The sequence below is a fragment of the Petaurus breviceps genome, unplaced genomic scaffold (genome assembly GCF_028583685.1).
Source record: "Petaurus breviceps papuanus isolate PSGF00001 unplaced genomic scaffold, PetGlider_PUasm1.0 186, whole genome shotgun sequence".
Classification (NCBI taxonomy): Eukaryota; Metazoa; Chordata; class Mammalia; order Diprotodontia; family Petauridae; genus Petaurus; species Petaurus breviceps.
In genome coordinates, this window is record NW_027185798.1 from 56,458,586 (window position 1) to 56,484,271 (window position 25,686).

The 25,686-nt window shown below is 36.5% G+C and overlaps 1 long non-coding RNA gene and 1 pseudogene across 2 annotated transcripts in view; one reads left to right on the top strand and one right to left on the bottom strand.

The window, feature by feature from the left end:
- LOC138162938 (uncharacterized) overlaps positions 1 to 25,686 on the bottom strand; it is a 1,121,756-nt gene that overhangs the window by 912,960 nt on the left and 183,110 nt on the right. The window lies entirely within an intron of this gene.
- On the top strand, positions 7,160 to 7,671 carry LOC138162204 (male-enhanced antigen 1 pseudogene; annotated as a pseudogene).

Genomic DNA, 25,686 nt, shown 5'->3' on the forward strand with positions numbered 1-25,686 from the left:
GAGAGAGAGAGAGAGAGAGAGAGAGAGAGAGCACCTATACTAATTTACCTTAATTGACCACTGGCTCAGGAAATATATTCTAATGGAAGACATTTCAAATATTTAAATAAGTACTTACAAAGTATAGAAAAGGTAAATTCATACTCTGTTTGTGTGGCAGGGGGGGGGGGGGAGGTGGGACTGGAAAGAATTTAAAACTTGTATAATTAGGAAATTGTTGTTGTATGAGTTGTCACCCAAACTGAATTTTTCTATGGGTTTTCTTTTTGGTATTTTTGTCAAAAAGCAATTGGTGAATTATTTCAATTTCTACTTTGTCCTCTGATTATAGAATATCAGGGCAATTTTCCTTGAGAATTTTTGAAGTATGATTTCTAGGCTCTTTTTTTGATCTAGGTTTTCATGTAGTCCAATAATTTTAAAATTATTTATCCTGGGTCTATTTTCCAGGTTAATGGTTTTTCCATTGGGATATTTGATATTGCCTTCTAATTTTTCATTTGATAGGATCTGTTTTGTAGTTTCTTGATTTTTCATAAAGTCATTAGCTTCCAATTGCTCCAATCTAATTTTGAAGGAATTAAAAAAAAACAACTCTTCAGTGAGTTTTTGACATTTCTTTTCCATGTAGTCAATTGGACTTTTTAAAGCATTCTTCTCCTCATTGGCTTTTTGGACCATTTTTTGCCATATTAATTAGTCTATTTTTTAAGGTGTTATTTTCTTCAGGATTTTTTGGGAACTCCTTTAGTAGGCTGTTGACTCACTTGTCATGATTTTCTTTCACCATTCTCATTTCTCTTCCCAATTTTTCCTCTACTTCTCTTATTTGATTTTCAAAATCCTTCTCCAGTTTCTCCATTGCCTGTGGCAAGTTCATATTTTTCTTGTAGGCTTTTGATGCAGGAGTTTTGACTTTGTTGTCTTCTTCTGGTTCCATATTTTGATCCTTTTTGTCCCCCAAAAAAGATTCTATGGTCTGATTGTGCTTCCTCTTTTTGCTCATCTTGCCAGTCAATTACTTGACTTTTGAGCTCTTTGCCATGGTATAATTCTGCTTCCAGAGTGGAGAGATCTGTGTCCCAAATTTCTGGGGTTTTTGCAGCTTTTGTTAGAGTTGTTTTCAGAGCTATGAGAATGGTGCCCTCTCTACAGCCACCACAAGCTCTGGCACACTAACTTTCCTCACCCCAGGACCACCAACCAAGAGCGAGACACAGATTCAGTAGGTCAAAGGAAGAGCAATTATCCTCTGAATGGTTGCTTAGTTCCCCTTTGATTTGCAGGTCAGGAGCTCTGCAGGCAGCCATGCTGCAGCAGCTGCAGCTGCCACATGCTGCCACACACTGCTACCTCTGTCACCCCTGGGGCAGGGGCCAGACTACACTCTTCTCTCACCCTGTTTCAACAGAGTTCCCTAATGATCATTTACTTTGTCTTTGGTGCTTTTGGGTTGAGAAGTCTAGAAACTGCCACAGTTGCTAGTGATTCACTCTTCTGAAGTTTGCTCTGGCTGGTTTGGGCTGCAATTCAGAGCTGGCACAGCTCACACTGGACTGTGCTCAGCTCCCAGTTCGGTGCAATATACCCTTCCTGTTGGCCTGCCAGGTGGCCTTCAGGGGGAAATTTGTTTCTCTCTGTCACTTTGTGCACTCTGTAGCTATAAAATTTGTTTAGAGCCATATTTTTTATGGATATTGGAGGTAGTTGGAGTGGGAGCTCAAGCAAGTTCCTGCTTTTATGCTACCATCTTCCCAAACTGAATCTTGAAGAAATCAAGGAATGCCAACAGATAGAGTTGATCGGGGATGTTATATCAGGTATAAGGGACAAACTGTGAAAAGTCATATAAATAGAAATTGGCATTCCAATCAATAGTCCATCTGGAAGGGAAAGTAGGGTGAAATAATCTGCAATCCGCTTTGAAAGGTAGATGAGAGCCAAATCATGGTAGAATTTAAATGCCAAAGAAGAAGTTGTATTTTTTTCCTAGAGGCAATAGGAAACCCCTAAATCTTCTCAGTTGAGGGGTGTGTGTAATCTGTGTTGAAATAATATCAAGTTGACTGCTGTATAGAGAATGAAATGGAGAGGAGATAAGTGGGGAGACCAGTTATCAAAAACAAAGCACAAAAACTTATCAGTACAGATGTTTAATAGCAGTTTTAAGTGTAATTGAAAAAAAATGGAAGCAACCTAAATGTCCTAAAATAATATAATGGTTAAATAATTATGGTGCATTTAAAAAATAGAGTACTGATATATCCTTTCCAGATGCTTTTTTTTAAGCAATTGGGGTTAAGTAACTTGCTAAAGGTTACATGGCCAGGTGTTTCTGGGTCGATACTAAGTGTCTGAGCCTGGATTTGATCCCCAGGTCATCCCTACACTGGAGGTGGAGCTCTTACTCACTGTGCTACATGGCCGTGCCACAGATGCTTTTTTTACTGGTCACATTTTCAGGATGGAAGGACAAACAAAAGAAGAAAAATTTGAGTGACCACACTGGATCAGCTACATTTGCATCTGAAAAGGCCCAGAATGTTGCTGTGCAGTAAGCAGAGAGGAGTTAGCTATTAGTTTATTCATTGACCCCAAACTTTCCCCAGCTCATTCATTTATTTAAGCACACATTGGAAACCTTGACTATAGGGCCATGTGATAATAATTAGACAATTGGCTATTTTATGGGTTATAATCTAGTTTTCAGAGATGAAATGTGTATGAAAAATGTGGATTGGAGTCTCTGACTTGAGAGATTGAGATGCACTCGGAAGAATCATGGGAAAGAGATAATAAACCTCAGGGCATCAGTTTGTAGGGATAGTCACATTTCTATTCCTAAAATATTTAGGCCTGGGGATAAGAACAGCCATCTCAGTGAATTGGAGGCCCCATAGCTAAGACTGTACCAATAAAATAGGGAAGATACCTGTTTTTATTACAATAAATTCTAGCAAATACATGTGTTCTCTAAAACTACGCTTTCCAAAGATTTCAGCTAAGCCAGGACCTGGAGTTCATGGAGATTAGAATCAAGCACTGTCTAGCATCAAAAGGAAACTAAGGTGAGCTCAGTAGGAGCAGGACAAAGACTTCTGCCTTCCTGCAGAATCAGAGACACCCCCACCCCCAAGATGGCAAGCAAAAAAAAATACAGATAAATCTGAAGTGATCTTTGTAAAACAATACAAAGAGAAGAATATAGAAGCAAAAGAATGGAATAACAATTGACTATTATCATATGAGGAAAAGTGAATACAAATAAAAGTACAAAGATTCCATATAAAAACTTAGAGGAACTGAAAAAAAATTATTACAATATTTTATATAAGGAAATTGATTAAATGATTAATTCAATGGCAGAAACATTTCACTCCTTCTAGATTTATTAAGGATATTTTCTGTATGTAGTTTACTCCTTGAATTATTTTGTTGAGTTATTGCAGGCCATTGGATTTCTTCTCACTGGTTTTACTAATTTGACTAATTTATTTTGTTAGTCAATTAAATAGTCTTTACTCACCTGGTAAATTTAACAGAGAACAGACCATTTTAGTCATGTTAAGTGGAGAGAGCTGATTGACTAATTGATTCAGTAGATAAATCCAGTCCTTCTGGGTTTGATTGGAATGGGGGGTAGCCCATGTTATATACAAAATAACTTAAAAGAAACTCTTACATCAGGTAAAATATTAAAACTGAAAAGTTTAGAGAAGGTACATAAAAAGAGGAGTTGCTTGAGCTATATCTAGTACAAAAATACATGTAGAAACAATGGCATGATAAATTTAGAGGTATTATGATCAATTAGGGATGGGAATTTTCATCCCCTCTTCTGAAAGGGGATATAATAAAATATATTATAGGGGTCATAGCTTGATTTTGCTAGATGGGGGAATTTTAACACATGTGACATAATATTACAGGTATAGGGAAGAACAGCATGAGCAAAGATTTGAAGTTGGACTTTAATGAACTATAGTTTACCTCTACAGTAATACTATGAAATTCTTAGGAAAATTAGGTCAGAATCAGAATGTAGGGGGAATTTTTCCATCTTAATTCATGAATTCATGAGATTTTACATACAATGCAAAAAAGGAAAAAATATAGTTCTTAAACTTGGGCATGCTAAATTCAAAATGACATGAAAGTTGTGCAGTAGGCATCTAGAATCTCTGGGCATGACAATCTCCATCCTCCCCCCCCTACCCAACTTGGTGAAACTTTTTTCCCAACTGATATTTTCATCTGTTCCCTTAATCCATTCAAGACTTGCAACTCACACTGATATCTAACTAACCCTATATTCATTTAAAAAAATCCATTGTTTGAGAATCAAGACAAATTATTGTAAATTTACAAAGTAGATAGTGGTTAGCATAGGAAAATGGCTTTAATGGCTTAGATAATAGATCAAAGATTAATGAATATTAAGAGATTTAGCTTCCAAAGTGAGCCCAGCCCAGCAAGAAATCACTCATTGAATTGCTAACAAAAATAACTGTATTTTATAATCCACAATAATTAAATTTGTATAAAAAGAAGGCAGGTCTATTGGAAAGGTCTTTCCTGTCATTATGTAGAAGTTACATCCTATTAAAGACCCCTAGTAGCATTTTGACAAATCCTCAAACCTACTAAATCAGAGGTTGCAAAACTGCACTTGACTATGGAAATTATTATGATTTCAAGATCCTGGAATGAGTTTCCCTGGACTAATGAGCTTATTCTTTTGCCCTGATTATTTTGGATAGGAGTTAAAAAACAGGCAAAGAATAGATAAATCTTCAACAGGACAGCCTTTATGGTTGCAAACCAACTTATGTGAGTTCCACATTAAGTCTCTAATAACTATAATGTACAACTACACTGGTTAGTTTACAAAAGACTTAGGATACTAGAGCTGCCTTCAAATATTTGAAGGGCTATTGTAATGCCAAGCAAAGGAAACTTCCAAGGTTCAAAATACCAGCAAAGCTGCTCTCCATTTTATTCAATGACAAATTAAGAACAGAGAAAATAAAAATATGGCATAAATCAAAATACAGAATTCAACAAATGTAATTCAATAATTCCCAAGTAATACTCCACCCCTGGACATTATATTCATTTAGTCAATCACAAAATCCCTCTTCTAGGTACTACTTCACCCCTAGGCGGTACATTCATTTAGTCAATCACAAAGCCCCTCTTCTCAAATGGAGATTAGTTTCCAATCATAATCAAAGTACATTTATTTGGTCAGTCACAGAGCACAAAATAGTCAAAAGTTTTCCACCTTTGGATCACAACTGAATAGACCATCTACCCCAGAGTTACAACAAGCTCAAGCACAGCATTTAATAGCTAAAGAGAGGTCTTTTCTTCATCTTGACAAGAGACAAGTTCTCAGCAATCTTTGTTCCTGGGGAGCCAAAGCTTAGCAAGGCCACAAGATACAATGCCACTGTCCTCATTAAATCATTCTCTGTCTGCAGAACAGTCCTAGGACCCCTGAAAACATTATCAAAACCCTATTCCAGGATTTCTGTAAACATACAACAAGAAAATCCTTCTTCAGGGCTTCTGAACCAACAGCAAGGTTCCAGAACCTCTGCAACAACAGCACTGGCCTTCCCAAGTAGGCACAATTCACTCTGTCTGCAGAACAGTCTCAGAAGCCCTAAACCAACAGCAAGGTTCCAGGACCTCTGCAACAACAGGACTGTCCTTCACCAGTGGACAAATCTGGCAAAACAACATCAAAATAGACAAATTACCAGCAAAACAGCCATGTCTACTCAGTCTTTGGCAGCTCTGGGTGGCAGCTCTGGGTGGCAGCTCTCAAAAGTTCTGTGCAGTTCAAACTGGCCCTCAGCAATCCTCTCCATCTCTGCCTCCAGGATGCTGCTTCCAAAAAAATTCTTCTGCCTCTCTCTCTGCTTGTGCCTCTCTTAATTCAGGTCCCCATCAACAAGTCCGTCCCACAAGTGGGATTCACAAGCTCTGGGTTTTAACACAATCAATTCAAAAACCAAGCCCATACAGTGGATCTTTCAATCCCATTACTATTACAGCTGTCAAGGAAGAGGGAACTTGGCCCCAGAGAGAAGAAATAGGAATAGGTAGAGATTAAAATTATAAAGATTTTGGTAAAGGTAGATAACAGAAAGAATTTTCTAACAACTACCTGGAAATGGAATTGTTTACCTGCAAGGTATTGGGACTCCTATAACTGTAGATCTTCAAGTGAAGGATGGATTTCTTATGAGCATAGTCCTTACTAAATAAGTCATAAAGAAAATTCTTTTAAAGTATGAATTTGATCATATAGCTACTAGTATTGCTTCCAAAACTCTAGTTCATCAAAAAGACTAGAATAAATCATTATTCACAGCAAACATAACCACCTGTTGCAGGCATCAATCGGAAACAGTAAAAATTATGATCTTTTATTTAGCACACACCCAGAAACACTTGGCCGTATAACCTTGAGCAAGTTACTTAAACCCAGTTTCTTAGGGGCAGCCAGGTGGCACAGTGAGTAAGTGTGCCAGCCCCAGAGCTGGGAGACCTGGGATCAAATCCGGGCTCAGATACTTAGCACCACACCTAGAAATAACTGGCTATGTAACCTTGAGCAAGTTACTTAACCCAGTTGGGGTTAAGTAACTTGCTCAAGGTTACATGGCCAGTTATTGCTGTGTGTGGTGCTAAGTATCTGAGCCCAGATTCAATCCCCCAGGTCAGCCTGACACTGGGGCCAGCGCTCTTACTCACTGAGCCACCTGGCTGCCCCTAAGCAATTAGGGTTAAGTAACTTGCTCAAGGTTACATGGCCAGGTGTTTCTGGGTGGATGCTAAGTGTACCCCAATTGTTTTAAAAATTATTATCTTCTAACCAAGGCAATGGAATTACAATTGGGGGTTACCATATAGCACCAGAGTACTAACATGTCCAAGAGAGGGAGAGAGGAGCAGGGTTGAATACATTTCAACCAAGAGGAAGTTTCATGGGAGACACACCCTTTAGAAGGCATTTTATGTTGTTTTATATGACAGCTGAAAGTATATAGAAAATTTGGGGAAGCTTGGGGGGAGGGGTGACATTTGATCATAAAAGCAGACTTGAGAGTGCAGGTTTGAACATGCTCTTAGAGCAGCTCGGGCCTGCATGGCAGCAGTGGTCTTGGAGGAAAATAAGATGGGACCTGAGCAGATATTCCCAAACCAGAATGAGGATCTGGGGCAGCCCAGGGCCACATAAATGGCACAGGTGACTGGAGCAGTGAAGAACCAAAGGAAGAGCCTGAGGAATTGGGGTCAGACCATTCCTACCAGCCTCTGAACCAGGACCCTGAGCAAGAAGAAATAGTGCTGGCACCAGTGGAAAGCATTGAAGATGTTATCACTGACATTCAGAAATGGATCCAGGCCCTGTGGCTGCACCTGCCTGACCGTCCTGTAGAGAGTGAAGATGAAGATGAGGGAGATGTAGCACTGAGCAGCAGAAGTTTCATACCCATGGATTCAGAACATGTGGAGCTGGTGAAACAGACAATGGTTGGAGTAAATCTGCCTGGCCCAGGAGTCCACGCTTGGGCCCAGGATATTTCAGATGCCCAGTGGGAGGATGTGGTACAGAAGACTCTCCAGGCTCCACAGGCAACCTCTACATGGAAGTGACTACTACTGAGAAGAGCATCATTGTTTTTCCCCAATATCAGACCTTGTACCAACTTGATACACAACTGGATAAATTCATGGTCCCCAATTATTTGTTCTTTTTTTTTTTGCTTTTCTTTTCGGAGGGCAATTGGGGTTAAGTGACTTGCCCAAGGTCACATGGCTTTTGTGTTAAGTGTCTGAGGCCAGATTTGAACTCAGGTCCTCCTGATTCCAGGGCTGGTGCTCTATTCACTGAGCCACCTAGCCACCCCATTATTTGTTCTTCTTACTCCCTTCTATGTCACAGGCAAACTCAGACTTCTCTCCAGAAATCCACTTTATTCAATTCTATACAAATGGGGATACCTGCCCAAGCCCAACCCACCTGGGCATGCACCATTTTGCAGAGAATAAAGCACCCTAATGTATATGAAAAAGAATAGCTCCAGGTGCAGCTTGGGGAAACCTTTTGGACATACTTTACCTATGGGATCATTTGGGGTCAAAGTCAGGTAGTCCTTTCTGAAGTCTACATTCAAAATTCTTATAAAAATTGTTTTTATAGCTCTTTTTAAACTAGTTTTGATCATCCTCAGGCAACTCATATCTCTTGGATTGGGCAAGGTCAATTGCGTTTAACACAGCCCAACTCATTAAATCAGATTTTTTTTAATCTGGTATTCTCAGATATTTCAGTGAGTCCATGAACTTGAATGAGGGGGAAAAATATTTCAAAACAATTGGTTTCCTTTGTAACCCTATTTTTATGTATTTAAAAACATTATTCTGAGAAGGGGCCTAATGACTTCAAAACTGACATATATGTCTGGACATACACACATGTCAGAACTGCTTAAAACAGAAACAAAAATCTCAGCTGACACAATATATTTCCAATGAAAATATGTAAATTCTGCCTGGGCTAGAATGATCCTAGAGAAAGATAATAAGGAATGTATAGAGAGAAAGGAAATATTTTTAGGAAGATGTAAATAAATGGTGAAGAGGTTGAAGTCTTATCTATCATTTCAGTTCCAGCTCAAATATTTTTCTCTCTTGTGATCTTTTTCTAATTCTATCAGTCAAATCATCTCTCTCTCCAAAATACACTTGTAGTCTTTTGCTAGTGACTGTCCTACATAATTACAGATATTTGTGTACATGGTTTCCCTTCCACAACTATAGTGTAAGCTAATCTTATCCTTCATAATTATGTCAAATGAACTTCCTAAAATATTTTCATCACATTCTTTCTTACTCTAAAATTTTCTGTCTACTCCAAATATATAAATCCATTACTCTGACAGTCAAGGAACTCTATCCATTCTCCTCTGCCTACTTTCCCAACTTTATTCTATAGCAATTGTCTTTATTGTTGGTTCCCTCAATCATCATGATCACCTAGTCCATTCCTTCTCTTCCTTCATTCTCCATCCTGAGGAATAGCACTTGTCTACTTTTCTTTTGAATGATCTCCTCTAAACTTCCTTATTTCTGTAAAAAAACTACCACTCTACTGACAGTAACTAAGGTTCACAATTTCTAAGTCACCCTAGAGTCTTCACTACCCATAATTCCACACATCCAATCTGTTAGTTTTTAAAGCAAAGCACAAGCTGCTTTCCAAAGGACTGATGCTGTGGATAGCTCTAAGGTTCTGATCACATAATATAGTGAACTCTGTATTTATTCAGCAGTAAATTAAAGCAAAACATTCACAGAAACCAAAGTACAGAATTCACAATGTTATAACATAACAATTTATCACTAAAGTTGCCACATAGTTTTCACCAAAATGGCCACATAGTTTTAAGCAAAAGATATCATTTAGTAAATCCTTAACTCAATCATCCTTAAGGAGCATGCCTCCTTCAGGGTCACAAAAAGGTCAAAGTTCTCCACCCCAGGTCACATTGTCTTAATCTCTCAGTCAAAAAGTCTTCTTTCTTCTTGATTGGAGATTAGTTTCCAATCATCCTTAACTCAATCATCCTTAAGAGATACAAGTTCTCCCACCCATAGGCCACATTTAATTATGATCCTCTCAGTCAGCATGAAGTACCCAAGAAGAGGTCTTTTCATCTTGACTCAAGGCTAGCTCCCAAATTCCATGATTACTCTTCCCTGGGTCTAGCTCCTGCCTAAATCTACCCAATTGTCAACTAGATTCACAGGTTGTTAGCTCTCAGCTCCTCATCCAGCTCCTTGTCCAGTTGCATATTGAAGCTCACAGTGTCCAGTCCACCTCACATTCTCTGCAGTCTCTCTTTCTGGGAAGAAAAAGCTTAACAGAGCCAAAACAACATTAATACACAATGCTGGCACCATCATCACTTCACTATCTACCTGTGAAATCAACACAGACCCACATACAAAGTCTGAGCACAAATACACATTATCAGTACAGTTCCAAGACCTCTGAAACCCTCCTCTAAGACTTGTGTAAACAGAAAAGAAAATACTCTTTGAGGGCTTCCAGTAAGTTCCTGGGGCTTCTGTACAAAGTATCACAAACAAAAATCAATACAAACAGAACAAACAAAGTGCCTGGCCACCACAAAGTACCCCTTCTCAATTCCGCCACCTTAAGTGTTCTCAATTCTGCTCTTTCCCAGCTTGGGCTGCTCCTTATATATGGCCATTAGGTCCTCCCTGTTGCATCAGCAAGTTCCTCCCACTATGCTGTTCACAAGTTTTATTTCTTAACAAAGACTTGATATAATCAGGGCAAGGCTCAAAAGAAACTTGAACTGAAACAAAGTCTTAAATAATTAAATAGCTGAAACAAGGTGATGGGTATTTCTTTGCTAGCCATTACACAGCTATTATCAACCTACCCTCATTATATCTCTTCTGTCTCTTCATTTCTTTAATTAGATGGCCCCTACCTTGTTCAAGCTTTCGTCATATTTTGCCAGGTCTTTTATAATAATATTTTAATAGATTCTCTTCTGGGGTGGCTAGGTGACACAGTGAATAGAGCACCAGCCCTGGAACCAGGAGGACCTGAGTTCAAATTTGGCCTCAGACACTTAACACAAAAATTTGCCATATGACCTTGGGCAAGTCACTTCACCCCAATTGCGCTCCAAAAAGCAAAAAATAAAAATGGATTCTCTTCCTATTTTCTCTCCTGCAAACTGTCCTTTATATGACTGCTAAAAGAGTGTTCCTGAGGCATAGGATCATGTTCATGAAGATCATGTCACTTCTCTGCTTAAAAAAAAAAAAAATCAGTGTCTCTCTATTAACTTCAGTCATTTTCAGTTGCCTGACTTTTCATGACCCTATTGGGGTTTTCTTGACAAAGACACTGTAGTGGTTTGCCATTTCCTTCTCCATTTTACAGATGATGAAACTGAGGAAACAATTGCCACTAAGAAAAAATGAAAATTTCTCAATCTGGAAGTTAAGTGCTCTGGCAATATTATTCCAGGCTCTCTTTATAAAACCCAGGCTATAATGATAAAATCATTTCACCTTCCTTCAATTATTTTAATTTTTCTTAAGAATCCTATGCTCTAGTCAATTTGGACTGATAGTCATTGCCCAAACTTCATGCATACACCTTTGCTGTGCTGGGAATTGACTCCTTTTTAGTTCCTCCCTCACATTACTTTTAATCTTATTTCAAGGTACAAGTTAGATGCTATCTTCTTCATGAAGGTTTCCTTGATTTCTCACAATTGTTAGTGTTTTTTTCCTACTTTGAATGATTTTGTATTCATTCATCTGTATTCCTAGCATTTTATTCCAGCTAAATGTAAAGTTCTTGCATAAAGGCCATATTATATATCTTTATATATCAGGAACCTACTAGAGTGCCTTGCATATAATACAGAAGACATCTTATATATGATTTTTGAAAGAATGATTGTTCATACTTCTCTTCTCCTCAGTTTAACTTGTTGTATTTCAATGCTTTGCTCAAAACACATCTTTTTGAAGAAAAGTCATGTACTGCAAGGCTTTCTCTCTATTATACATTTACTAAAGACTATGTTCACAGTCAATTACTTGCTTATAGGAATCTTCCTGGTTATGATCCTCTTCAAACTTAGCTAAATTGCCCATTGGATGAATGACAGACTAAATGAATGAAAAAGTATTTATTAAGCACACACTATGCATTTAAACACTATGTTAAGTACTTATATAAATAGAAAAATGAGACATTCCCTACTCCCAAAGAGCTCACATTCTATTTGGGAGAGACAACATATAGAGAACAGTTCAGCTAATAGGAAGATGGAATTTTCTGGTGGTCTAAAGTATCTAAGTACAGGGTATCTAAGCAATGCTAGGGCCCATTCATCCTTAGAATGTATCTTTAGGGCAAGTGGCAATGCCTAATAGTCTAGAGGAGATAGCTACAGAGAAGCTGCTAAATTTTGATGTACTAGAGGCATAATGCCAAGTCAAAGGTCAAAATCAGTATTCCTTAGGATACAAAGGAAGGGAAGGTAATAAGACCCATTGATATTCTATTTCAGAAGAAGTATTATGGAGTGAGTATGAGTGTCCTCAAGCTAGGGGTCCTGAAGGATAGCAAGACCACACCCTTTGGAGAGAAGGAAGAGGTCTTGTATTCAGTATGGGTGCGCAATTAAGGGTAGAGCTTGGGGGTAGTGTTCAGAATTCAGATGGGAAGGGAACATAAGAATAGAGCATTAGAATAAAGGTTGAGTTAAAGAAGGAAAAACTCCTTTTTTGTGAATGAGAAAAAAATCAAACTTTTCTACAATGGTAGGTCTTTCTAAAATTTGTGTCCTGTCGGCATAGCCATTGAGAACCCTGAGTTACCATCAGTCTAAAAAGAGGGAAGAAGGAAGGAATAGTAGACATATAATAGTTACTCATTAGTTGTTTATTAATTGAATTGAATTCAAAAGCACTAAGCCAGTGAAAGGTATTATCATAATTCCCTTGTCTTCCAGAATCATAATGAGTCAGATTCTCATTTCACATAAATCATTTTTCCTATGGTAACTCCACTGAGAACAAAGGAGAAGAATCTCATTCTCTGATTCTATGAAAGTTTTCCCAAGAGAATCTGAGCCATCAGTACAAGGCTATTTCTAGAATATCAATCTATGTTTTAAAATATTCACATTCAAATACTTATTTTGGAACTAATTTTAGCACATAAAGATATTGGTATTAAATTCAGAAATATTTACTTAGGGAAATAGTGCTGACATTCTTTTACTTAGAAAACTCAAAGAACCAAAACTCCCCATTCAACCAATTCAGCAAAATTATGCCACTGCTTAGAAAAAGTTTAGAAAGCCCCAGAGTACAAATGTACCAGAGGTACAAATAATAATATTTTATTCCTAATAGTATTTTTTTAGGATCACAGATTTAGGTCCTGAAACAAATTCAGATGTTTTTGGATATCCCTAACTTTTAAATTTGCAGATGAATAAACTGGGGCACCAAGAGATAAAGAAACTCACAAAAGGTTAAACAGGGAGGGATTCTCAAAGATGGGTTGTGAACCCAGGTCCTCTGATGTGAGAGCCACTGCTTTTCTATTCTACCACACTACCACCCAAAGGTCAATCAGTTAATCAATAAGTATTTATTAAATGTTTGCTGTATGTCAGGTACTTTACTAAGTGCTGGAAATACAGAGGTATGCGAAATCAGACACTTAACTTAATAAGTTCATAGTGTAGCATATAAATAACTTTGTACATCTAAGAACTATACAGAGGGATGGCCAGGTGGCACAGTGAGTAAGAGCACTGGCCCCAGAGTTGGGAGACCCGGGATCAGTTCTGGCCTCAGATACTTGACACCCACACAAAATAACTGGCTGTGTAACCTTGATCAAGTTACTTAACCCCAATTGCTTTTAAAAAAAGAACTATACAGGATAAATTGGAAATAATCAATAAAAGGAATGCATTAAGTGGGGTTAGGAAAAGCTTCTTGTACAAGGTGGATTTAAGTTGTGACTTAAAAGAATCTTGGGAAGCCAGTAGACAAACATGAGGAGGGTGAGAACTCCAAGCATAAAAAATAACCAGTAAAAATGCCTATCACTAGGACATGAAATGTTTTGTCTGAGGAGTAATGAGGAAGTCAGTATCACTGGATCACCGAGTACATGAGAGAGACAAAGTGTACAAAGACTAGAAAGGGAGGAGGTAGTCTGGTCATGAACAACTATGAACACCAAATATATTATTTTATATTTGCCCCTCAAAGTGATAGGGAACCATTTACATTTATTGAGCAGGAGGTCATAGTCATCATAGTCAGACATGATGTTTTGGAAGATCAGTTTAATATCTAAATGTGGTATAGATTGTCATGGGTAAAGATAGAAGCAGGGGGAGCAGGGACATTGACAAGCTATTTCAATAGTGCCAAAGGAAAAAAAAATGGACATATATGAGAGATGTTATGAAGGTAGAATACCAGACCTTGGCAACTGATTAGATTCACAAGTCTGAGAAAAAGTGAGGAGTCAGGCATGACACCTACATGGCAAAGCTGGGTAACTGGATAAGATAGGGGTTCCCTCAACAGTAATAGGAAACTTAGGAAGATGTGAGGGCTTATTTAAAAAATTAGACATCATTCATAAATTTGGAGAGATTCCTTTGAGTTGAATGTGAATGTGAGAACCTACACTGTAGAGACTTAAGCAAGAATGAGAGGAAAGGAATGGAGACACTGAATGGAGAAAACCATAAGGGGTTTAGTCATAAAAAGGGAGTTATAAAATGGCATCTAGTTTATATAGATAGATCAAGTGAGCCCTTTTTAAGGATAAAGGAGACATGAACTTGTTCACAGGTAGTGGGGAAGTAGCTATTAGTGTGAGATTGGCAATAAGTAAAAGAGTAGGGATGATAGAAAGGACAATCTGTAGGAGAAAATGGGATGAAGAGGAATAACTTGAGCATGTGAGATGTTCACCTTGGCAAAGTAAAGGAACAATGACTTATGTGAGGCCACAGTGAAGGACAACATTACATAAAGCATCTGAGTGATAAAAGATCAGGAGAAGATTCATAGGATCTCATAGATATAGAGTTTGAAGGGCTCTCTGAGGTTCACTTCCTTATTTTATAGATGAAGAAACCGAGGTTGAGGAGGTTAAGTGATTTGCTCAAGGTCACACAGATAGTAAATGAGGTAGAACTTGAAAATAGATTTTCTAGGTAATGAATTATTACTCTTTCTATTGTACTATAAATACAATATACTTTTTTTCCACTAAAAATTTACTTTTTAATTCAAAGGAAGAACAAAACCAAGACATTCATAATAAAGGGCAGCATAGAGTCAAGATCTTCAGTTAAAACTTATTCCTAAGTGGATCTACATTACATATCATTGCTGTAGGGTCATTTATAATGTGATGACATCACTTGCTTAAACTCATAACTCTAAAATGTCAGCCTCATGAGTGGAAGATAAGGGAGGCATAGTTAGGCAGGAATTTATGTGGATAAAAACCTTGGAATGTTACTATCCTTCAAACTCAAAATGAGTCATTAGTGTGAAATGGTCACTTTAAAAGTTAATGTGATCCCATGCTACATTAAAAAAAGTAAAATGACCAGGATTAGAGTGGTGATTTTCCCACTGTAATTTGCCCTAGTCATACAACATCTGGGACATTGTGTTGAATTTTTAGTGCCACATTTAAGACAGGTACTGAAAAGGAGCACATTCCAGAGAACGGTAATCCGTATGGTGAAGAGTCTGAAGATTATGACATATGAGGGTCAATTGAAAGAACTGGGGGTATTTAAACCAGAGAAGAGACAATTCTGAAGAAACATGATGGTTGTCTTCAAGTGTCGAAGCGCTCTGTTGTGAAATTGGGATTAGATTTGTGTGGTTGATCTCCAAAAAGTTATAGGAAGAAATCACTGAAAGCCAGATTTTTCATTAATTGAAGGAAAATATTTGAGCTATTCAAAAGTTAAATGAGGTTCCTTAAGAGGAAGTTGATTCAGCCTTCCTTGGAATCTTCAGTTGAAGTGTGGTAGAGATGATTCTTGAGTAAAGTTTGTACTAGATGACCAATGAGCACCCTTTCAACTCTGGGTTAAGTATGTTTTCTAATTATACTAATATTAATTTAAAATGCATCATTGATTTGAAGTGTTAGGGGACCATAGTCTCTTCAGTCACGCAGATCACTATTTCTGCACACTAGGAGTTCATTATTTAAATATATTTTATTTATTTCATAAAGTATTAAGTAAATACATGTAATTTTTTTAACTTCCATTAAAAAATGGTGCTGAGAAAATGTCATCTCCAAGTCACTTGGAGATGAAACTCTCTAAATTTGTTCGTGCAGATGCTTATATGACAGCTATGGATTCCAGTATGACACAAATCTATCCAGTTTATTATCCTCATGAACTTTGTTGGCATACCCTTCAAGAACCTTAAGTCACTTGAAAGGTGAGGTTTTGGTGAAAGATGCTAACAATTATGAGTGCTTTGTATTGCTCAAAGTACTTTTATAATTAATAATAATAGGAGCAGTTAGGTGGCGCAGTGAGTAAGAGTGCTGGCCCCAGAGTTGGGAGGACCCGGGATCAGTTCCAGCCTCATATACTTAACACCCAGGCAAAAAATAACTGGCTGTGTAACCTTGAGCAAGTTACTTCACACCAATTGCTTTAAAAAAATAATAATAATTAATAATAATAGCAAAATTAACAAGGATGTATGTAGTACTTTAAGGTTTTCAAATTGCTTAACAAATCTTCTCTCATTTGATTCTTGCATGCACCCTGGGAACTAGGTGCTATTATAATCTCCATTTTACAGATGAGGAAACTCAGAGAGATTAAGTGGATTGCCCAAGGTCACATAGCTAGTAAGTGTCTGGGGATGAATTCGAACTTCAGTCTTCCTGGCTCCAGGTCCAGGCCTCTCAACTGTGAAACCTATATGCCTATGGTGGATTCTTTCTGTGTATTCATGTTATTTCCCTAGGAAAAGTAAGGGTCTAAGTTCCAGGAAGTTTGGCACTTTTTTTTTGTTTTGTCTTTGGCTCTGTAGTAATGAACAGGTTACCTAGCACATGCTCAATAAATATTTGCTGGATAGAATTATGCAAACAGAAAATGCCATCTCCCAGAGCAATGTAAACGAAAATAATCTTAATTCGAGGTATCAAGAAATGATTGTGCATATGTTTTAAAAGAGGCCTGATTACTTGTACATATTTAAAAATCAACCAATCAAAGAGTCTTATTGATCACCAACTCCACGGCATTCACTGATTACAAGAAAAATTGTGACTCCTTATAGGATTTTTAAGCAATCCCCTTTCCGAGACAGGCTGTGTTAAAGACAATTTAAAGGTTGCAGATACCTCGTTTCCTCCAAAAATTTCCATAATGGTGTAGGGAGCATTACTTGTTTCCATAAGTAGTGACACAAAATAAACACATAGAGGGAGAAGAAAGTGGTAGCACCCCAGCCATTTGTGTTTGTTTGTTTGTTTGTTTCCAGTGTAAGACAAAATTACCCCAGAAAGTAAAAGGGACCTGGGCTATCTCCATTTCCTTGACTTAATAGCTTGAAAGGAAAATGCCAGGAATTTGTTTTCTTGCAGTTACAGCGGAGTAAGAATAATACTCAGTTTGGGAGAAGACCTAAGTAGAGTGATTATATAGATTAAGAGCTGTAATGACTGCCTTATTCAGATTCAGACTTGCTTGGCAGGCACACAAACTAGTGATCAGGCAAGAAGCATAAGAACTTGCATAAACAAAAGCATCCAGTTATCATGGGTCTCTTCTTTTTTTTCTTTCAATACATTTTATTTACTTCATAACTATTTTCCAGTTTCATATAAAATTTTGAATTAAAAATTCTCTCCTTTTCCCCTGCTTCTCTCTCTTTTTATAAAGGCGAGATATTTGACATTGATTATACATGGTCATACAAAACATTTCACAGAGCAAAAAAAAAAATCAAGACAAGAAAACAAAAAAAAAACATGCTTCAATGTGCATTCAGAATTCTTAAGAACTCTCTGGAGGCAAATAGCCTTTTATACCATGGTTCCTTTGGAATTATCTTGGATAATTTTCTTCCTTAGAGTACCTAAATTTTTCACAGTTAGTTATCCTCACAATACTACTGTTATATAAAAAGTTCCCTAGTTCTATTTACTTTACTGCATTATTTCATGTGTCCTCCCAGCTTTTTCTGAAACCATCCTGTTCATCATTCTTAATAGCACATTAGTATTTTGTTACAATCATATACCACAACTCAGTTAGCCATTCCCCAATTAATGGGCATCATCTTGATTTTTCAATTCTTTGCCACCACAAAAAGAGCTACTAAAACATTTTTTGTACAAATGGGTCTTCCCCCCCTCCCTTTTATTTTCTCTACCTATTTTACCTTCTTTTCTCTCTATCTAATAGAGGTTGAGTCAAAGGGTAGGCAGAGTTTTATAAGCCTTTGGACATAGTTCCAAACTGATCTCCAGAATAGTTTAACTAGTCTACCACTCCATCAACAGCACATTAGTGTCCTAGCTGTTCACAGCACCACCAGCATTGGTCATTTTCCTTTTTTATCATGTTAGTCAATTTGATAGGTGTGAGGTGATATGTCATAGAAGTTTTAATTTATATATGTCTAACAATAGGTATTTAGAGAATTTTTAATGTGGCTATTGATAATTTTGATTTTTTCTGAAAACTACCTGTTCATATCCTTTGATTATCCATCAACTAAGGACTATTTTTAATCAATTTTATCAATCAGGGAATCTTATAGTTTTTTTTTTTTATCAATTTGACTCAGTTCCCTATGTGTTTGAGAAATGAGGTCTTTATCAGAGAAACTTTGAGAAAAAATGTCCCCAAAATTTTCTGCGTTCCTTCTAATTTTTGCTACATTAATTTTGTTTGTGTGAAAACTTTTAAACTTCATGTAATCCAAAATTATGTATTTTGTTTCCTGTAATCCTCTCTGTCTTCTGTTTGGTCATAAATTTTTCCTTTATCTATAAATCTGACATGTACTTTCCCATGTTCCCTGAATTTACTTGTGATATTACCTTTTAGGCCTAAATCATTTATCATATTTTGACCTAACTTCTGCCAAACTGCTTTCCAGTTTGCCCAATGATTTTTGTCCAATGTTTACAACCCAAATATGGTTCTTTGGGTTTATAAAATGCTATGTTACTATGGTTATTTATTACTATGTATTGTGTACTCGATCTATTCCACTAATCTATTACTCTATTTCTTGGCCACTATCAGAATGTTTTGATGAGTACTGCTTTGTAATATGGTTTGAAATCTAGTACTGCTAGGCTGCCTTCCTTGTAATTTTTATACACTAATTCCCTAGATATTCTTGACTCTTTGTTTTTCCAGATGGATTTTGTTACTTTTTTTCTTGCTCCATAAAATAATTCCTTGTTAGTTTGATTGGTATGGCACTGAATAAGTAAATAACTACTGTACATTAAAAAAAAATTTTATTGTACTGTCCTGACTTACCCTGGACAACTAATGTTTCTCCAATTGCTTAGATCTATCTTTATTTGTGGGTAAAGTGGTTTTGTAATTGTATTTGTAGAGTCCTTGGATTTGTCTTGGCAGGTAGACTCCCAAATATTTGATACAGACTACAGTTATTTTAAATGGAGTTTTTCATACAATATTTTTTTACCTACTGGGATTTTTGGGTAGCATATTGACATGCTTATGAGTTCATTTTATATCTTGCATTTTATAACCTAAGACAGAGAGTGGGATCAGGAAAGATTAGTACCTCTAGCATGAGGGCTGTTAAAGTTCTTTCAGGTCTGATTTTCATTTTTGTGTCTTCCTGTTCTACCCAACTCTCACTTATGACTCCAAGATACTGTAGCATGCACAGTGGTCACATCCCAGTAAATTATTTCAGCAGACTGGCTAAAGCAGATGTAGGGTAACTGAGGGATCTCATATCCATCAGTGAGTTAAGGAGGTGTCTACACCAAGCATGTGAAGACCCCCCATGGTGGAATGCACAGATGAGAACAATTTGTTCCGGCAGCCACAAAGGCAGCTGAAGCAGAGGATGCACTTAGAGCTGGGTTAGACATAAAAAATGCCAAGGTTATCCACTGCATCTTGAGCCATCACCAGTTATCTTAACTCTGTCCTGCCACTGGACCATGATGACTCTGGAGGAGAAAGTAAGGCCAATGAAATCGAGCAACTCTGCCTCACTTAAATCCAATTTAGTCACAAATGGAAAGACATCCCTGATACCATTTTACCATTTTTTTTTCTTATCTCAAACTCCTATGGTGACAAGCCAGTGAAAAAGCAGCAGATGTGGATATACTGGGAACTGTAGTCACAACCTTGCACATAGGTGGTGACTCAGGACATAAGGTTGTATTCTCCCTGGAAAAAAGCAGTGGGATTCAGCAGCCACCTAGGTATCTAAACAGTCTTTAGAGGACTGTGCTGCTCACCTCCTAGGGTAACCAAACAATCATTTTATATATTAGTTTTTGAGTTGATCATCTAAGATTCTCTAAGTATACCATAATATTCTCTGCAAATAGTGACAGCTTTGTTTGCTTATCACCTATTTTTATTCCTTCAATTTCTTGTCTTACTGCTATAACTAGCATTTCTAATACAATATTGAAAAGTAATGGTAATTATGGATAGCCTTGCTTCTGCTATCCTGCTGGGAAGACTGAAAGTTTATTCTAATTACAATGCTTGATCTTGTTTTAGGTAGATACTACTTATCATTTTAAGAAAGACCATTTATTCCTATGCTTTCTAGTGTTTTTAATAGGAATGATTTGCATGCAATATAAGAATATCATTCTTTGATGGAATCAAAGGGAACAGCATATTGGATAAACAATTAAAAATTGCTTTCTTAGGTTTTACATCTCTAAACTCTAGACAGAGCTCAGGAATTTAAGTGAGTCATGCTTGGATCTTTTTAGAAGAGAGCCCTGTAGGGGCAGAGGAGTAGAATTGTCTCAGACTCCAATTTCTTCAATCCTGTCATCTAACAGCAGTTAACTCAGAAGAAAATTGTGTCCAATATTTAGATTTTTTTTTAATTTAAAGGAAGTTCAAGGCACAGTTAAGAGAGCAAAGAGAAACATCAGGAAGACACAGTAACTCAAGGAAGGAAGAAATCTTGAGATAAAAGATTGTTGGCATCAGAAATTCAAGTTGAATGTGGATTTTAGATGAGCAAGTCTTGAAAATGATGGTCTGGGCCAGGGACACATCCATCAGTGATGAATTCTTTTATTTTGCTGTTCTTCCTTTAATTCATTCATTCCAATAACACACACACACACACACACACACACACATGAGCACACACACACATACAATTATGGAAGATTAGACCCATGATTTTATTGGTGTTCTTAATGAGGAAGTTCTCTTTCCATTGCTTATTGTCACTTACGTTACAATTTATGTTCTTCTAAAGTTATTGAGAAAGTAAGTCACTTGTCCAGGTTCACACAACCAGTAAATATCAGAGAAGGGATAGCATACAAATACACATAAATACAAAAACACATGCATACCCATACACACATGAGGAGATGCATTACACTCTATATACACACATAAAGATGCATCTACATTTGTATATTTACCTATATGTATGTATACATATCCTTAAGAATGCATATGTATGTGCATGTATATGTGTTTATATATATGTGTGTATATATATTAACATATGTATACCTATGCATTTACATCCTGCTCATGCTCCATCCTCCTCTTACATAGTTAGATATACATTAAGCACATTAAGTGCATATGATATAGCATGTAATGAGGACTTTTCATATATTTGGTGTCAAGCAAAATACTCATCACTCTATACTACTAGCTTATCTCCTTATTAATCCTCTTTCCTCAGCTAGTCAAATGGTTTTTTTCAGACTTATTTTCAAAACTTTGCTAAATTGTAGTTTATACCTGGCACAGTTTCTAGGGCATAAAAAGTGCTTGTGAAAAGTTTATTGAAAGAACAATTCAATATTTGCAGTAATAAAGATAGACCTAAATATTTGGAGAAATAGAGAGTCTTCATGAATAGCAGACCCAATACAATAAAAAAATTGACAATAATACCTATTTTAAGGTATTTGGAACTGCTACAATTAAAATAACAAATTATTGCTTCATAGATCTAGGGAAAAATCATATCAAAATTCATTTGGAGGAAAAAAAGGTCAAGAAACTCAAAGAAAATAATGACAAAAAGTGGGAAGAAAGTGGGCCCACATGTATCAAATCTCAGACTATACTGGAAAACAGTAATTATCAAAATGATCTGATACTAGTATAAAAAAATAGAAAAGCAGGAAAGTGAAACAGATTGGCAGATTAAGAACACAAGCCTGTGATAATAATGGAATATAAAGATCCCCCTGTATTGGCTTGGTTTTCAAAGTGATTGTGTTAAAATGCAGAGCTTGTTAATTCCACTTGTGGGATGGACCTGTTGACATGAAAAGAGAGTGCTGAACTGGGAGGAGCTGGTGACTTAGATTTGGAGAGACACAGGGGAGAGGCAGAAGAACTTTTTGGAAGCAGCACCTCGTGGAGGCAGAGAGACTGCGTGGATTTCTGAGGGCCACTTTGAATTGCCCTGGACTTTTGAGACCTGCTCCCGGAGCTGCCAAGGACTGAGGAGACATGGCTGTTTTGCTGGTACTTTATCTGTCTGTTTTGATGGTGTTTTGCCAGATTTGTCCACTGGTGAAAGACAGTCCTGTTGTTGAAGAAGTTCTGGAAGCTGACTGTTGGTTACGAGCTCCTGAGACTGTCCTGCAGACAGAGAGTGAATACTGTCCACTGGTGAAGGACAGTGCTGTTGTTGCAGGAGTCTGGGAACCTTTCTGTTGGTTCAGAAGCCCTGAAGAAGGATTTTCTTGTTGTATGTTTACAGAAATCCTGGGAGAGGGTTTTGCTAATGTTTTCAGGGGTCCTAGGACTATTCTGCAGACAGAGGATGAATTAATGAAGAGACTGGCAATGTATCTTGTGCCCTTGCTAAGCTTTGTCTCCCCAGGAACAAAGATTGCTGAGAACTTGCCTCTTGTCAAGATGAAGAAAAGACCTCCATTTGGGTAATAAGTGCTGTGCTTAAACTTGTTGTAACTCTGGGGTAGATTCAATTGTGATCCAGGGGTGGGGAACTTTTGACCTTTTTGTGTTCTATGATTGAACAAATGAATGTACTTTACTTATGATTGGAAACTAATCTCCATTTGAGAAGAGGGGCTTTGTGATGGACTAAATGAAGGTACAGCCTAGGGGTGGAGTAGTATTTAGAACAGGGACTTTGTAATTGATTGAATGAATGTAAGGTCCTGGGGTGTGATAGTACTTAGAGATTATTTAATCACACTTAGTAAATGCTGTATTTTGAATGATGTCATATTTTGATTCCCACTGTTCTTAATTTGTCACTGAATAAAATGGAGAGCACCTATGCTGGTATTCTGAACTTTGGGAAGTTGCCTTTCCTTGGTATTACATTACAAAGCCACAGAAGGAAACAAACCTTTGTAATATTTGGTTTGATAAAACATAAGCATTAAGATACTAGACTAAAAATTCAGTATATTATAAAAACTATTGGGAAAACAGGTCAGCTATCTGGAAGAAATTAAATTAAGCCTCAACATCTCATATCATATACCAATATAAGCTTGATATGGATATATGACATAGTCAAAAAAAAAGGTCATATAATAAGAAATTAGAAGGTAGAAATTTCCCTTTAAATCTACTATGAATAGAGAAAGAATTTATAAACAAAGTATAGAAAAGATCACAAAAGGAAACATTTTTGAACAGGTAAATTTTGTTTGCATAAATATAATCCAGCTCAGCTATGATTAAAAGGAAAACAGTTTGAGGTGGATAGGTGGTGCAGTGAATAGAGCAACAGCCCTGGAGTCAGGAGGACCTGAGTTCAAATTCTTACCTCAGACACTAAACACTTCCTAACCATGTGACCTCAGGCAAGTCACTTAAACCCAATTGCCCTGCCTTCCCCCCTCCAAAAAGAAAAAAAAAGGAAAATATTTCATTGGTGTGTGTATAAATTTCTTTAATAAAGATTTCATTATGTATGTATATGTGTATGTGACAGATTGAAACAGATTTCAAATATATAAGGAACAGATTCAAAAGGAAAAGAATACAAACCACTCCCCATTTGTAATAAGTCAAAGGATATGAATCAGAAATTTTCAAGAGAAAAAAAATGAAGCTCTGAATAACCATATGAAAACCTGCTCCAAATCAGCACTAATTAGAAAAATACACATTAAATCTACTCTGAAGTTCTTTCATATCTATCAAATCATCAAAATTGACAAAAAATAAAATGGACCTTTCTAGGGAGGCTGGAGGAAAGAACTAGAGACTTAGGCTACCTATCAATTAGGGAAAGAATGAAGAAATTATAGTTTATGAATTTAATGGAATATTATTTGGTATAATAAATGATGAAGGGAATACTTTTAGAGAAACCTGGGAAGATCTGTATGAATAAATGCAGAGTGAAAAGAGTAAAACAATGAGAAAAAATCATAATAAATAAAATTATAACAAAATTGAATATTTAATAACTGGCCAACTTAATGGCTAACCATGATTCCAGATGATTAATGATGAAGAATGCCACCTAGCTCCTGACAGAGGAAATGGACTTAATTTTCTGGATTAGACATTGTTAAACATTACCAATATGGATTGATTTGTTTAACTATTTAGCTTTTTAAAAGGTTTTTATAACATATTTTCCAATTAGATTGTGAAGAAATAGTATTAGTTGTTTTAGTAAATGTGTGGTAGAATTGTTTTCTGAATCCAAATAATCTTGGAGATTTGGGGGTGGGGGGGAGGCAAATTACTTCCAAAGATTGATTGGCTTCTTCAATTTCTTTTTTCTGATATAGGCTTATTCAAGTAGTTTATTTCCTTTTCTGTTAATATGGACAATTTATATTTCTATAAATATCCATTTTATTGGGTTTGTTGGCATGTAATTAGTCAAAATCCCTCCTAATAATTGCTTTCATTTTGTTACTGGTGAATTCACCTTTTTGTTTTTATGCTGGTAATTTGGTTTTCCATTTTTTTTTAATCCAATTGACCAGTGGCTTACTATTTCATTGGTTTTCTCATAAAACCAGTTCCTGGTTTTCCTACTTTCAGTTTTACTAATCTCTCCTTTGATTTTCATGATTTCCAATTTGACATTTAATTGAGAATTTTTAATTTGTTCTTTTTCTACTATTTTTAGTTGCAGACCCAATTGCAGATCTGTTCTTTCTCTATTTTAGTGATGAAAACATTTAAGAGATATGCATTTTACATAAATACTATTTTGATTGCATTCCACAAATGTTGGTATATTGTCTTGTCATATTTTAAAATAAAATTATTGATTATTTCTATGATTTGCTCTTTGACCTCTTCATACTTTAGGGTTAGATTATTTAGTTTTAAATTTACTTTTAATCTATGGTTCCATGGTCCTTTATCAAACATAAATTTTATTGAATTATGATCAGTAGAGAAAGTATTTAATATTTCTTCTTTTCTGCATTTGCTTGTGAGGATTTTGTGCCCTAATACATGGTCAATTTTTGTGAAGTACTATGTACAGCTGAGAAAAAGCTATATTCCTTTATATTCCCATTCAGTTTTCTTCAGAAGTCTTTCATATATAAATTTTCAAAAAATTCTATCTCCTTAAATTTTTTTTTACTTATTTTGTGGACAGATTTATCTACTTCTTAGAGGGGAAATTTGAAGTCCTCCACTCATATAGTTTTCCTGTCTGTTTCCTGCTGTTACTTATTTTACTTTTACTTTTAAGAATTTGGATGCTATGATATTTGATGCCGTAGCAGCAAGCACCCCAAGCATCCTCAGGGTTTGCTGCCAATACAGGTTCTTAGATCTGCTTTGTTAAAGGAAAGCAACTCAAAATGGGTTAACA